The 15,129-nt window shown below is 49.4% G+C and overlaps 1 protein-coding gene and 2 pseudogenes across 5 annotated transcripts in view; all 3 read left to right on the plus strand.

Annotated features, from left to right (window-relative positions):
- LOC149462921 (uncharacterized) overlaps positions 1-15,129 on the plus strand; it is a 383,187-nt gene that overhangs the window by 247,531 nt on the left and 120,527 nt on the right. The window lies entirely within an intron of this gene.
- Positions 483-598, plus strand: LOC149462925 (U2 spliceosomal RNA; annotated as a pseudogene).
- On the plus strand, positions 1,465-1,607 carry LOC149462926 (U2 spliceosomal RNA; annotated as a pseudogene).

The raw sequence follows: 15,129 nt of genomic DNA on the forward strand, positions 1-15,129 counted from the left end.
TATTATGCACTTCCCACGTTTGTCACTTTTTTGCTCTTATGTGTGTGTTTTTCACGGATGGAGGGTGTGGGTCCTCGGGCCTACCCTGAAGTCTAGGGGGAGGATGTGTGGCCATACGGTTCCTTCCTCCCCTGATCCCTAGGGGACTCTTCTTCGGGAGAGTCCCCTTGCCTAGTACTGGATGTCCGGCTTCGGCTGGGCATAGGGAACGGTGGTCCACCAGGCCTTTTGGCCAGGAGGACCAATTGGGAACCTTGTCCCCGTCAGGAGCTTCGTGCCCCGGGGGATCAGGGTAAGCAGTCCAAGCCCCTTTAGGGGTAGGACACAGCACACCCCTAAGTGCACTTTTTGGTGTGGTGTTTTGCACTTGCACTTTTTTTGTGAACACTTACGGGTTTTTTCATTATAGTTGCACGTTTGCGGACTTAAAAAAAAAAAAAAAAAACAGTTTACTGGTTTGACCCATGGTAGAAGTATGGCCAATAGCTTCTCGGCCTTTTGGCTAAGATCAAGTGTAGTATCTGTTCTTATCAGTGTCCAGTGGGGGTGCTCCCGGCCATTCTAGCTTTGCGGGGATGGCTGTTGTATAGTACCCTCACTGGTATGATGGGGGTCCGGAAGGCTAGTACCGGAGGGACAGAAACCAGGGAGCGCCATGATTCGTTCTGGGGCCTTGGGAGTAATTCCTCTGGGAAAGCTGGAAAGACCCAGTACCTCCTGATTTGGACGGATCTACCTTGGTCTGGCCAGGGGCTGAGGAGGCAGAAAGTCTGCAAACTCAGTGCCCACTGAGTAGACGCTCTCAGGGGTGCCACTAGTAACACCTGGGTGTGGGACCCCACAGTGTGAAGAAGGCACATGGTCACTGTTTTTACACTCTTTTTGCACAGCGCCCTAAGGACCAGGCCTTTTGGCTAAGTCCAGGGCAATTTTTGCTACGGGCCTCAGGGCCTGGTCTGTGCACAATTTGGCACGGTACCACTTTTTTATTTTCTATTTATTTAATTTATTTCACCTCCCACGTTTGTCACTTTTTCTGTTACTTATGCGTGTGTTTTCACGGATGGAGGGTGTGGGTCCTCGGGCCTACCCTGAAGTCTAGGGGGACGATGTGTGGCCTTTTGGTTCCTTCCTCCCCTGATCCCTAGGGGGCTTTTCTTCAGGAGAGCCCTCTGACCAAGTACTGGGTGTCTGGCTTCGGCTGGACACAAGGAACGGTGGTCCACCAGGCCTTTTGGCCAGGAGGACCAATTGGGAACCTTGTCCCCGTCAGGAGCTTCGTGCCCCGGGGGATCAGGGTAAGTGGTCCAAGCCCCTTTAGGGGTAGGACACAGCACACCCCTAAGTGCATTTTTTCGTGTGGTGTTTTGCACTTGCACATTTTTTGTGAACACTTACGGGTTTTTACATTTATAGTTGCACGTTTGCGGACTAAAAAAAAAAAAAAAAACAGTTTAGATTTGCATATCTTCTCAGCCTTTTGGCTAAGATCAAGTGTAGTATCTGTTCTTATCAGTGTCCAGTGGGGGTGCTCCCGGCCATTCTAGCTTTGCGGGGATGGCTGTTGTATAGTACCCTCGCTGGTATGATGGGGGTCTGGAAAGCTAGTACCGGGGGGACAGAAACCGGGGAGCGCCACAAGTTAAGCTGGGGCCCTGGGAGTAATTCCCCTGAGAAGACTGGAAGGACCCAGTACCTCCTGATTTGAATGGATCTACCTTGGTCTGGCCAGGGGCTGAGGAGGCAGAAAGTCCGCAAACACGGTGCCCCCTGAGTAGTCGCCTCAGGGGTGCTCTGAGTAGCACTTGGGTGTGGGACCCCACGTTGTGAATGAGCACATGGTCACCGCGTTTAAAACACTTTTTGCACTGCGCCTCTAGGATCGGGCCTTTTGGCCAAGTTCTGGGCAATTTTTTCGCTACAGGCCTCAGGGCCTGGTCAGTGCACAATTTGGGCACGACCACTTTTTATTATTTTTATAGATTTAATTATTTATTTATTTATTTTTACACTCCCACGTTTGTCACCTTTTACTTATGTGTTTTTTTTTTTCACAGGATGGAGGGTGTGGGTCCTCGGGCCTGCCCTGAAGTCTAGGGGGAGGATGTGTGGCCTTTTGGTTCCTTCCTCCCCTGATCTCTAGGGGGTTTTCTCTTCGGGAGAGCCCCCTGACCAAGTACTGGATGTCCGGCTTCGGCTGGACATAAGGAACAGTGGTCCACCAGGCCTTTTGGCCAGGAGGACCAAATGGGAACCTTGTCCCCGTCAGGAGCTTCGTGCCCCGGGGGATCAGGGTAGTGGTCCAACCCCTTCGAGGGTAGGACAAAGCACACCCCTAAGTGCACTTTTTGTGTGGTGTTTTTGCACTTGCACTTTTTTTGTGAAACACTTACGGGTTTTTCGTTGTAGTTTGCACGTTTGCGGACTTAAAAAAAAAAACAGTTTAGATTTGCATAATCCACAGCAATCAACCACAATCTATCCTGTACTGGTATAACATCAGCGCTTTGGTTTATGATTGCTTGATATGGATCATTGCACTGTTACTTAAAGAGGATCTTCAGTCTCCCCCTAAAAAATTAAAAGTCAACAGCTATAAATACTGTAGCTGCTGACTTTCACTAAAAGGACACTTAACTGTCCAGAGATCCAGCGCTGTCCTCACCCAGGCCTGTTCTTGATTGGTCATCGGGTCCCCAGCGCCTTCATGTTTACTAAGGGAAGCTGGCGGTGTTCTGTGCCAACCAGCGCTCCATCGACCTGCTCGTCCAGACCTGCGAGGACTTCGGCCAAGCTTCGGGGGCAAAGGTCAACTGCGGGAAGTCGGAAGTCATGCTCTTCGGAAAGTGGTTCCTGCCTTCTTCTGCATCCATGCCCTTTGGCATCAAGACAGACTTCATGAAAATTTTGGGAGTTTGGTTTGGTGCCGAGGGCGCAGCCCTGAAGTCTTGGGAGGAGAGACTGGCCAAGATGCGTCAAAAGTTTGGACTTTGAAGCCTCAGAGACCTCTCCATCGAAGGGAAGACACTGGTACTCCGCAGCGAGATCCTCCCTGTGTTGCAGTACCTCGCCCAGGCCTGGCCCCCACGGGTCAACACCTGTAAGGCCATCACCAGGGCGGTGTTTCACTTCATCTGGGGCTCCAAGATGGACAGAGTGAAGCGGGCAGCCATGTTCAAGGAACCCCTCAAGGGCGGTAAGGGTGTGCCCGACATCGCCACCCAGCTGAGGGTGTTCTTTGCTTGCAACTGCATCCGCAGAACTTTGCCCAGACGGATTATGGACTCTGGCGGGAACGCAATGTCTCGCTTCTTCTTGTTGCCTCTCTGGAGGTCCCTGGGGTGGGACACTTGGGATAGTTCCATCCCCTACAACTGGGACACTCCTTGGTACTACTTGGATACCTTCAAGTTCATCAGGGAGCAAGGGCTGCAGGGAGTCAAGCCTGACTTGTGGAAGCCAAAGACTATCTACAAGCTCATCCGAGCCAGCGACATTTTGGAGTCGGTTCCAGGCCTGCCTTCAGACACCTGCAAGGTGGTCTGGAGGAATGTTTCTTCCAACATTCTTACCAACAGGCACAAAGACCTGGCATGGATGGCAATCCAAGGGGGGTTGCCTCTCAGGACATTTATGCATGCCAGGAACCTGAGCAGATACAGACACTGCCCCTTCTGCATCATCCACGAGGAAACGTCTCGCCACGTTTTCTGGGAGTGCTCATTTGCTCAGGCCCTGTTGGGGGCCCTGGAACCTGAGCTCAAGGACTTTGTACCACAGACAGCCATCACTCACTTTGGGGTGTTGAATGGACTGTTCTGTGGAACCTTTTCTCTGGAGGACATTGACGGCGCCTGGCGGGTGCTATGTTGTTTTAAGGACGCTTTATGGTGCGCCAGAAAGCGCCTCATCCACCAGCGGGAGAGGATGTCCATTGAGGACTGCCGCAGACTGATCCTCAGTCTGCTCAGAGACTATTCCTTGATGGACTTTAAGGAGGAAGAGGACGTCTGAAGATTTCCCCCTTCCCCCTACTCCCCCTTGCGTGTCTTTGTCTTTTCAATAAAGCTTCGGGCCTGTGTTTCCCCCTTTCTTCCCTTCCCCCCCCACACACCCGATGCCTACTGTAAATTGTGATTTTCGGTTTTCCGTTTTTTTTTTTCGCTTTCGTTTATTGCATGACTTAGTACTGTGTATCAGGATGCTATGGTTTTTGGGGTAAGCGGCGTCATGCATGACGTGGCGGTCTGGGGATTCATCCTCTGCACATCACGTCAGGCATCATACCGCTGAGCGAATGTATTTATTTCTGAATGTATTTATTGTATGCTTGGAACTGTATTGCTATGTGGTGCGCTGCGTCGCAGTACAGGGTGAGATGTACCCCGATTACACGTATCATGTTGTTTTTGATGCTTCTGTAATAAAAGTATCTTTTCAATCAAAAAAGGGAAGCTGGCTGTGAAGCCTTGCAGCATCACATATAGCTTCCCACTGCACATGTGCGAGCTGTGCAGGTACCTGCTCCCACTTCCTAGGAGATTCTCCAAGAATTAAAAGTTTCAAAAAGTGGGAGAGGAGGGAGAAAGAAGGTGGAAAAGCAGAACTTCCCATTTTGAGTGAAGTTCTGCTTTAAGTAGCACAAACACTAAGAACACTTTATTGAATAAGGCACCATATGAGTCTTACATGGTTCTGTATCCCTTTCCCCAGCCAAATGGGATAAAGACAAATATTGTAATTGATAGTGGCTGTTAAATAGGAAAGTAAACTCATATTGTGCACAAAGAGATGTGTCTCCCCTACCTCCAGGTTGGCTGTTGTTTTACCCCCCCCTTGTATAATTTTCTGTATGATAATTTCAGAGTTTCTAAGAGAATTTTCCACTCTGCACTACTTACAACCCTATCGTAAAACAACAGGAGATACCTGTAGTTACATCCAAGGCAGGGTGTGAAGATTACCTTCCTGAAGGCACTAAAATTGGACTCTACTCTGAGCGTAAAGTGAAGACCAAAGGTAACATTGTGAGCTACTATTAAAAATAAATACAATTTGAAAGGTAGAGTCTACTTTCACTATATCTAAATCCACCAATATTATGTTACACCTCGACCTGGGCTTCTCTGCCCTTGTCCAGTCATGTTTACAGAATTTTGAATCAGGATGGATAAGGGTTTTGTTACAGAGACCACTTGACTGGTTAAGCATTTACAATTCAAATGCCCTTTCAGTTGGGACTAATTAGCAAACAAAGTAAAGGAATTTGGTGTTAGCAAAGGTCATGTGCAGCTTGGCTGTTGTACTAGATGGAAAATACTGTATACCCTTTAATGTATAAGCACTTTTCATAGCAGGAAAATAATTGTATTACTGCCTGCACTCCATATTTAACAAAATATATTAATTATATGAACACTAAAGAGCAATATCATGAGACAACTTGATATATTGAATGCAATTTGGCATGCATGGTCTATTGGACTTGAGCTTTGTTCCTCTTCATGGTGAATGCAAGATATACTGACCTCCCTGTTAAAGTATAAATGCAGTTACTAATTTCATGGCACCACAATATAAAATCCATATCAGTCCTAGCTTGTGATAACACTGTAAAAATCTACTTTGGTCTTTGGAAGACAAAATCAAATTATAAATATTTGTTGTTATTGGGTTAACTATGTGCACAAACCATGGCTAAGTATTACAGATAAGCACTCCAAAATCCTCAAACGCAAAGCATAGCAAACCTCTGAACTATGAGATTGATTTACTAAAAATGCTGCAGCTATGCATGGTAGCCAATCAGATTCTAACCTCAGCTTGTTTAATTAAGCCTGGACAATAAAACCCGGATGCTGGTTGGTTTCTCTGCAGAGCTGCACCAGTTTTTGCACACTCCACTTTTAGTAAATCAACCCCTCTGTGTCACAAGCAATCAATTAGGATGGACCAAAAAATAGCAATAGAAGGAATCCCAAACCATGATATTATATTATATATATATATATATATATATATACACACACACATACATACACACACACGCACACACTATTGTTACCATAGTTACCATGAGCAAAATTTATAACAAAAAGTCATAATTCCGTTTGCACATTTAAAATGTTCACATTTCAATGACTGCCTATGGTCGGTTTATTAAAAATAATATTGAATTTACAAACAATCACTGAGCTGTTGAAAAAAAATTAATTACACCATTAACTATGTTGAAACTCATGTTTGTGTTGGATTATTGGCTTTCAAAAATGTAGTAAATAGTGATAGATAATGAATTAAAATATGTAATGAGCTTTAACACTTACTGATTCTCTTTGTGTTCAGATTGTTGACTTGATCAATTAATTTCAACTTTCTGGTATTCTAACTTATAAATATGCCATTATGCTTTTATAACCCCTTTAAATTTGGTGCCCCCAAATATCAGTTCTCAGTTCACAATTGTCTTTGGACCTCCAGAAAGCACATGGTTCCTGCAAGGTAAATTTGATGATAATCCAGAACTTCAAAAATAGTTTTGACACTAGATCTGGAAACCCATAGGTTGCACTTCTACAGCTTGAACATTAGGATATTACCAATTTGGTTTCATGCACCATTAAAAAAAAACTTGATGGGGGTGAAGGAATGGAGTACACAAAATCACTGACTGAGAATGTGAAAGAAATATACCATAGAAATAAACTTAAAGCTCAGCAATGTTGTTTGCCTATCTTGCCTGATGGCACTCTTGCACATTTTGTTTATCATGTTGCAAAATACATATATATGCAAATGCACTAAACAAGCATGTGCCTTTTACATTTGAGGGCAGGTTTTAAAAAAATCTATCCCTTTAATACTCAGACTCTTCTAGTGGAAAAAGTGAGATGTCTGAAATTCCTGCAGCCCCCATTAAAAAACTGCAAGACTTTTGTCTCTCTTCTCTTCATATTTGCATTGCTGTGAATCCAGTCCTGCAATCTGTTTTGGAGATTATTGATAGGTCATAGCCAGCTTTTAAGTGAACTGCGGTCCTTTGACATCTGACCAGATAATTTCTTAAACACCCACTTTTTCTGGCCAGTGTGTCCACCTCCCAAGATAATTGGCTACCCACTAGTGAAGCTGGCCATACATTAATAGAGTTTCTTATAAGCATTTTAATTTTCAGAATGTTCTTTTGATTTTCTAATGGTTAGTGGGGTCAATTTGATGTTCATTTGTGACCATAGTGACAATAAAATTTGAAGGAGCAGGATGGAAGTTTTTTCTTGAATGGGCAAACACAAGTACCCACTCTGGCAGTCACCAGCTCTGTGCTCTGCCCCTCCAGTGCTCACTGGAGTGCCAGATGGTGGAGAGTCGGGAGTGGCTGGCTCAGGTTGTCAGTGGCGCACTGAGAGGTAAAGCCAGCTGACAGTCAGACATCTGGGTAGATTCCTACATTATTGTTTGCCATAATGTTGGCTATTGGCCATACTTCTCCCATGGGTCAAAGCAGTGCACTTATTTCTGCACTCCTGTCACCCACGGAGAAAGGTTTGGCCAAAAGAACTTTGGCCATACTTCTTCTTAGTGTGTGTGTGTGTGTGTGTGGGGCTGGTTCTACCCTTTAGGGCATATTGGTTCCCAAAACAACAGTCAGCAGCAAACATCCAGTCACTGTATATTGGTCTGGCTCAGAATGATTTCCAGTTAAGATGAACCAATTTCTCTATAGCTAGTTACATTGCTGTCAGACTGGACCATCCATTGATGCCGTAGGCCATCTTTTAATGACTAAGAAGTTTGTAAAGAACAGTTTAAATTTTCCTATGTGTAGAAGCTATTTTATGAAGCAGAAGAAAACCCTAACTCTAACTATTCTTCAAAAAATGTTCCCTACCCCATCCTCCTACCTATCCTGCTTTACCCTATTATAAGAGATCTGTGTACTTACCTATTTTTAATCCTATGGATGATGTCACAACTCCATTAATTCACAGCTCTTGTCCCTTAAACAGGCCATAGACAAGTTGAAAATCGAGCGGAAATTCATGCCGATTGCCAGATCATTTGGTTTTTGCATCACTAGTGTACCAGCTGGGACATGTGATTTTCGTGCTGCAATCAAATGTGCCTAATCCAACATGCTGGATTTTTTTAATGGCAAATCGTATGTGCATTTTTGTTTTTCAATCGACAGAACTAGAGATGAGCGAAGAAATGAAAAATTCGATTCGACTGATTCGGCGAATTCGTGGACAATATTCGATTCGAGTCGAATAAATTCGCTGTGAATTTAACTTAAAAAAGGGTGTTTCTAGGCTTCAGAGAGACTTAATATTAGTGCAGAACACTGTACCTTTAATTTAAATGCCCTTGGAGTCTGCTGGGGAAGAGAAATAATACTGTCTGTCAGTATGACATGCAGATGAGTGCCGTCGATCTTAGAATCACTGCACACTTCACTCCTTTGGCCAGTCACGGGGCCAAAACCAGTGTTTGGAGCCACAGTGTGGCGGTGGAGGCAGCAGCAATGGGAGGCCATACAGCAACCTATGACAAAATGGAAACCAGCAGGAGCGTGAGGAGACCTGAAAGTGGCACATGGCAGAGTGGGAGCAATGGGAGGCGGTACAGGGACCCAGGTCACACTGTGGGCCCAGCAGCAGCGTGACCAGGCGGTACGGGGGCCCATGGCCGATATGGGGCTTGGTGGCACCTATGGAAGGCCTGTAATCTGCCAGCAACCTATGACAAAATGGACAACCGCAGGAGTGTGAGGAGATTTCAAAGTGGCACATGGCAGAGTGGAAGCAATGGGAGGCCGTACAGGGACCCAGGTCACACTGTGGGACCAGCATCAGCGTGAACAGGCGGTACGGGGGCCCATGGCCGATTTGACCTCATTCATCCCATAGTCCTGCCGACTCACGAATAGCGTGGCCTCCTCAAAGGGCCTGAGCAAGCGCAGGTGTCACACATGAGCTGACAATGGCTGACATCTAAGTTACACAGGGAGTACCTTTATCCGCTTTTAACATCAGGAAATCTGTGATGGCCTTTAGCTGTTCGTAAAGGCGGTCTAACATATGTAGGGTTGAATTACACCTTGTTGCAACGTCACAGCATGAGGAGTCGGTACGGGGGCCCATGGCAGATTACATGTCTGGCAGCAGCAATGGGAGGCCCGTAATCTGCCAGCACCCTATGTCAAAAAATTTAACACACCAGCAGTGTGAAGAGACCTGAAAGTGGCACATGGCAGCAGAGTGTGGCGATGGAGACAGCAGCAATGGGAGGCCGTACAGGGACCCATGAGAGACTCTGGACTTGGCAGCAGCATGAGGAGGCGGTATATAGGGGCCCATGGCAGATTAGGGGCCTGGCAGCAGCTATGTGAGGCCCGTAATCTGCCTGCACCCTATGTCAAAAAATTAAACACACCAGCAGTGTGAAGAGACCTGAAAGTGGCACATGGCAGCAGAGTGTGGCGATGGAGACAGCAGCAATGGGAGGCCGTACAGGGACCCATGACAGACTCTAGACTTGGCAGCAGCATGAGGAGGCGGTATATAGGGGCCCATGGCAGATTAGGGGCCTGGCAGCAGCTATGTGAGGCCCGTAATCTGCCTGCACCCTATGTCAAAAAATTTAACACACCAGCAGTGTGAAGAGACCTGAAAGTGGCACATGGCAGCAGAGTGTGGCGATGGAGACAGCAGCAATGGGAGGCCGTACAGGGACCCATGAGAGACTCTGGACTTGGCAGCAGCATGAGGAGGCGGTATATAGGGGCCCATGGCAGATTAGGGGCCTGGCAGCAGCTATGTGAGGCCCGTAATCTGCCTGCACCCTATGTCAAAAAATTAAACACACCAGCAGTGTGAAGAGACCTGAAAGTGGCACATGGCAGCAGAGTGTGGCGATGGAGACAGCAGCAATGGGAGGCCGTACAGGGACCCATGAGAGACTCTAGACTTGGCAGCAGCATGAGGAGGCGGTATATAGGGGCCCATGGCAGATTAGGGGCCTGGCAGCAGCTATGTGAGGCCCGTAATCTGCCTGCACCCTATGTCAAAAAATTAAACACACCAGCAGTGTGAAGAGACCTGAAAGTGGCACATGGCAGCAGAGTGTGGCGATGGAGACAGCAGCAATGGGAGGCCGTACAGGGACCCATGAGAGACTCTAGACTTGGCAGCAGCATGAGGAGGCGGTATATAGGGGCCCATGGCAGATTAGGGGCCTGGCAGCAGCTATGTGAGGCCCGTAATCTGCCTGCACCCTATGTCAAAAAATTTAACACACCAGCAGTGTGAAGAGACCTGAAAGTGGCACATGGCAGCAGAGTGTGGCGATGGAGACAGCAGCAATGGGAGGCCGTACAGGGACCCATGACAGACTCTAGACTTGGCAGCAGCATGAGGAGGCGGTATATAGGGGCCCATGGCAGATTAGGGGCCTGGCAGCAGCTATGTGAGGCCCGTAATCTGCCTGCACCCTATGTCAAAAAATTTAACACACCAGCAGTGTGAAGAGACCTGAAAGTGGCACATGGCAGAGTGTGGCGATGGAGACAGCAGCAATGGGAGGCCGTACAGGGACCCATGACAGACTCTAGACTTGGCAGCAGCATGAGGAGGCGGTATATAGGGGCCCATGGCAGATTAGGGGCCTGGCAGCAGCTATGTGAGGCCCGTAATCTGCCTGCACCCTATGTCAAAAAATTTAACACACCAGCAGTGTGAAGAGACCTGAAAGTGGCACATGGCAGCAGAGTGTGGCGATGGAGACAGCAGCAATGGGAGGCCGTACAGGGACCCATGAGAGACTCTGGACTTGGCAGCAGCATGAGGAGGCGGTATATAGGGGCCCATGGCAGATTAGGGGCCTGGCAGCAGCTATGTGAGGCCCGTAATCTGCCTGCACCCTATGTCAAAAAATTTAACACACCAGCAGTGTGAAGAGACCTGAAAGTGGCACATGGCAGCAGAGTGTGGCGATGGAGACAGCAGCAATGGGAGGCCGTACAGGGACCCATGAGAGACTCTAGACTTGGCAGCAGCATGAGGAGGCGGTATATAGGGGCCCATGGCAGATTAGGGGCCTGGCAGCAGCTATGTGAGGCCCGTAATCTGCCTGCACCCTATGTCAAAAAATTAAACACACCAGCAGTGTGAAGAGACCTGAAAGTGGCACATGGCAGCAGAGTGTGGCGATGGAGACAGCAGCAATGGGAGGCCGTACAGGGACCCATGAGAGACTCTGGACTTGGCAGCAGCATGAGGAGGCGGTATATAGGGGCCCATGGCAGATTAGGGGCCTGGCAGCAGCTATGTGAGGCCCGTAATCTGCCTGCACCCTATGTCTAAAAATTTAACACACCAGCAGTGTGAAGAGACCTGAAAGTGGCACATGGCAGCAGAGTGTGGCGATGGAGACAGCAGCAATGGGAGGCCGTACAGGGACCCATGACAGACTCTAGACTTGGCAGCAGCATGAGGAGGCGGTATATAGGGGCCCATGGCAGATTAGGGGCCTGGCAGCAGCTATGTGAGGCCCGTAATCTGCCTGCACCCTATGTCAAAAAATTAAACACACCAGCAGTGTGAAGAGACCTGAAAGTGGCACATGGCAGCAGAGAGTGGCGATGGAGACAGCAGCAATGGGAGGCCGTACAGGGACCCATGAGAGACTCTAGACTTGGCAGCAGCATGAGGAGGCGGTATATAGGGGCCCATGGCAGATTAGGGGCCTGGCAGCAGCTATGTGAGGCCCGTAATCTGCCTGCACCCTATGTCAAAAAATTAAACACACCAGCAGTGTGAAGAGACCTGAAAGTGGCACATGGCAGCAGAGTGTGGCGATGGAGACAGCAGCAATGGGAGGCCGTACAGGGACCCATGAGAGACTCTAGACTTGGCAGCAGCATGAGGAGGCGGTATATAGGGGCCCATGGCAGATTAGGGGCCTGGCAGCAGCTATGTGAGGCCCGTAATCTGCCTGCACCCTATGTCAAAAAATTTAACACACCAGCAGTGTGAAGAGACCTGAAAGTGGCACATGGCAGCAGAGTGTGGCGATGGAGACAGCAGCAATGGGAGGCCGTACAGGGACCCATGACAGACTCTAGACTTGGCAGCAGCATGAGGAGGCGGTATATAGGGGCCCATGGCAGATTAGGGGCCTGGCAGCAGCTATGTGAGGCCCGTAATCTGCCTGCACCCTATGTCAAAAAATTTAACACACCAGCAGTGTGAAGAGACCTGAAAGTGGCACATGGCAGCAGAGTGTGGCGATGGAGACAGCAGCAATGGGAGGCCGTACAGGGACCCATGAGAGACTCTAGACTTGGCAGCAGCATGAGGAGGCGGTATATAGGGGCCCATGGCAGATTAGGGGCCTGGCAGCAGCTATGTGAGGCCCGTAATCTGCCTGCACCCTATGTCAAAAAATTTAACACACCAGCAGTGTGAAGAGACCTGAAAGTGGCACATGGCAGCAGAGTGTGGCGATGGAGACAGCAGCAATGGGAGGCCGTACAGGGACCCATGAGAGACTCTGGACTTGGCAGCAGCATGAGGAGGCGGTATATAGGGGCCCATGGCAGATTAGGGGCCTGGCAGCAGCTATGTGAGGCCCGTAATCTGCCTGCACCCTATGTCAAAAAATTTAACACACCAGCAGTGTGAAGAGACCTGAAAGTGGCACATGGCAGCAGAGTGTGGCGATGGAGACAGCAGCAATGGGAGGCCGTACAGGGACCCATGAGAGACTCTGGACTTGGCAGCAGCATGAGGAGGCGGTATATAGGGGCCCATGGCAGATTAGGGGCCTGGCAGCAGCTATGTGAGGCCCGTAATCTGCCTGCACCCTATGTCAAAAAATTTAACACACCAGCAGTGTGAAGAGACCTGAAAGTGGCACATGGCAGCAGAGTGTGGCGATGGAGACAGCAGCAATGGGAGGCCGTACAGGGACCCATGAGAGACTCTAGACTTGGCAGCAGCATGAGGAGGCGGTATATAGGGGCCCATGGCAGATTAGGGGCCTGGCAGCAGCTATGTGAGGCCCGTAATCTGCCTGCACCCTATGTCAAAAAATTTAACACACCAGCAGTGTGAAGAGACCTGAAAGTGGCACATGGCAGAGTGTGGCGATGGAGACAGCAGCAATGGGAGGCCGTACAGGGACCCATGACAGACTCTAGACTTGGCAGCAGCATGAGGAGGCGGTATATAGGGGCCCATGGCAGATTAGGGGCCTGGCAGCAGCTATGTGAGGCCCGTAATCTGCCTGCACCCTATGTCAAAAAATTTAACACACCAGCAGTGTGAAGAGACCTGAAAGTGGCACATGGCAGCAGAGTGTGGCGATGGAGACAGCAGCAATGGGAGGCCGTACAGGGACCCATGAGAGACTCTGGACTTGGCAGCAGCATGAGGAGGCGGTATATAGGGGCCCATGGCAGATTAGGGGCCTGGCAGCAGCTATGTGAGGCCCGTAATCTGCCTGCACCCTATGTCAAAAAATTTAACACACCAGCAGTGTGAAGAGACCTGAAAGTGGCACATGGCAGCAGAGTGTGGCGATGGAGACAGCAGCAATGGGAGGCCGTACAGGGACCCATGAGAGACTCTAGACTTGGCAGCAGCATGAGGAGGCGGTATATAGGGGCCCATGGCAGATTAGGGGCCTGGCAGCAGCTATGTGAGGCCCGTAATCTGCCTGCACCCTATGTCAAAAAATTTAACACACCAGCAGTGTGAAGAGACCTGAAAGTGGCACATGGCAGAGTGTGGCGATGGAGACAGCAGCAATGGGAGGCCGTACAGGGACCCATGACAGACTCTAGACTTGGCAGCAGCATGAGGAGGCGGTATATAGGGGCCCATGGCAGATTAGGGGCCTGGCAGCAGCTATGTGAGGCCCGTAATCTGCCTGCACCCTATGTCAAAAAATTTAACACACCAGCAGTGTGAAGAGACCTGAAAGTGGCACATGGCAGCAGAGTGTGGCGATGGAGACAGCAGCAATGGGAGGCCGTACAGGGACCCATGAGAGACTCTAGACTTGGCAGCAGCATGAGGAGGCGGTATATAGGGGCCCATGGCAGATTAGGGGCCTGGCAGCAGCTATGTGAGGCCCGTAATCTGCCTGCACCCTATGTCAAAAAATTTAACACACCAGCAGTGTGAAGAGACCTGAAAGTGGCACATGGCAGAGTGTGGCGATGGAGACAGCAGCAATGGGAGGCCGTACAGGGACCCATGACAGACTCTAGACTTGGCAGCAGCATGAGGAGGCGGTATATAGGGGCCCATGGCAGATTAGGGGCCTGGCAGCAGCTATGTGAGGCCCGTAATCTGCCTGCACCCTATGTCAAAAAATTTAACACACCAGCAGTGTGAAGAGACCTGAAAGTGGCACATGGCAGCAGAGTGTGGCGATGGAGACAGCAGCAATGGGAGGCCGTACAGGGACCCATGAGAGACTCTGGACTTGGCAGCAGCATGAGGAGGCGGTATATAGGGGCCCATGGCAGATTAGGGGCCTGGCAGCAGCTATGTGAGGCCCGTAATCTGCCTGCACCCTATGTCAAAAAATTTAACACACCAGCAGTGTGAAGAGACCTGAAAGTGGCACATGGCAGCAGAGTGTGGCGATGGAGACAGCAGCAATGGGAGGCCGTACAGGGACCCATGAGAGACTCTAGACTTGGCAGCAGCATGAGGAGGCGGTATATAGGGGCCCATGGCAGATTAGGGGCCTGGCAGCAGCTATGTGAGGCCCGTAATCTGCCTGCACCCTATGTCAAAAAATTTAACACACCAGCAGTGTGAAGAGACCTGAAAGTGGCACATGGCAGAGTGTGGCGATGGAGACAGCAGCAATGGGAGGCCGTACAGGGACCCATGACAGACTCTAGACTTGGCAGCAGCATGAGGAGGCGGTATATAGGGGCCCATGGCAGATTAGGGGCCTGGCAGCAGCTATGTGAGGCCCGTAATCTGCCTGCACCCTATGTCAAAAAATTTAACACACCAGCAGTGTGAAGAGACCTGAAAGTGGCACATGGCAGCAGAGTGTGGCGATGGAGACAGCAGCAATGGGAGGCCGTACAGGGACCCATGAGAGACT

This window comes from Staurois parvus, unplaced genomic scaffold, assembly GCF_062004578.1.
Source record: "Staurois parvus isolate SC_StPar_1 unplaced genomic scaffold, SC_StPar_1.0 ptg000165l, whole genome shotgun sequence".
NCBI lineage: Eukaryota > Metazoa > Chordata > Amphibia > Anura > Ranidae > Staurois > Staurois parvus.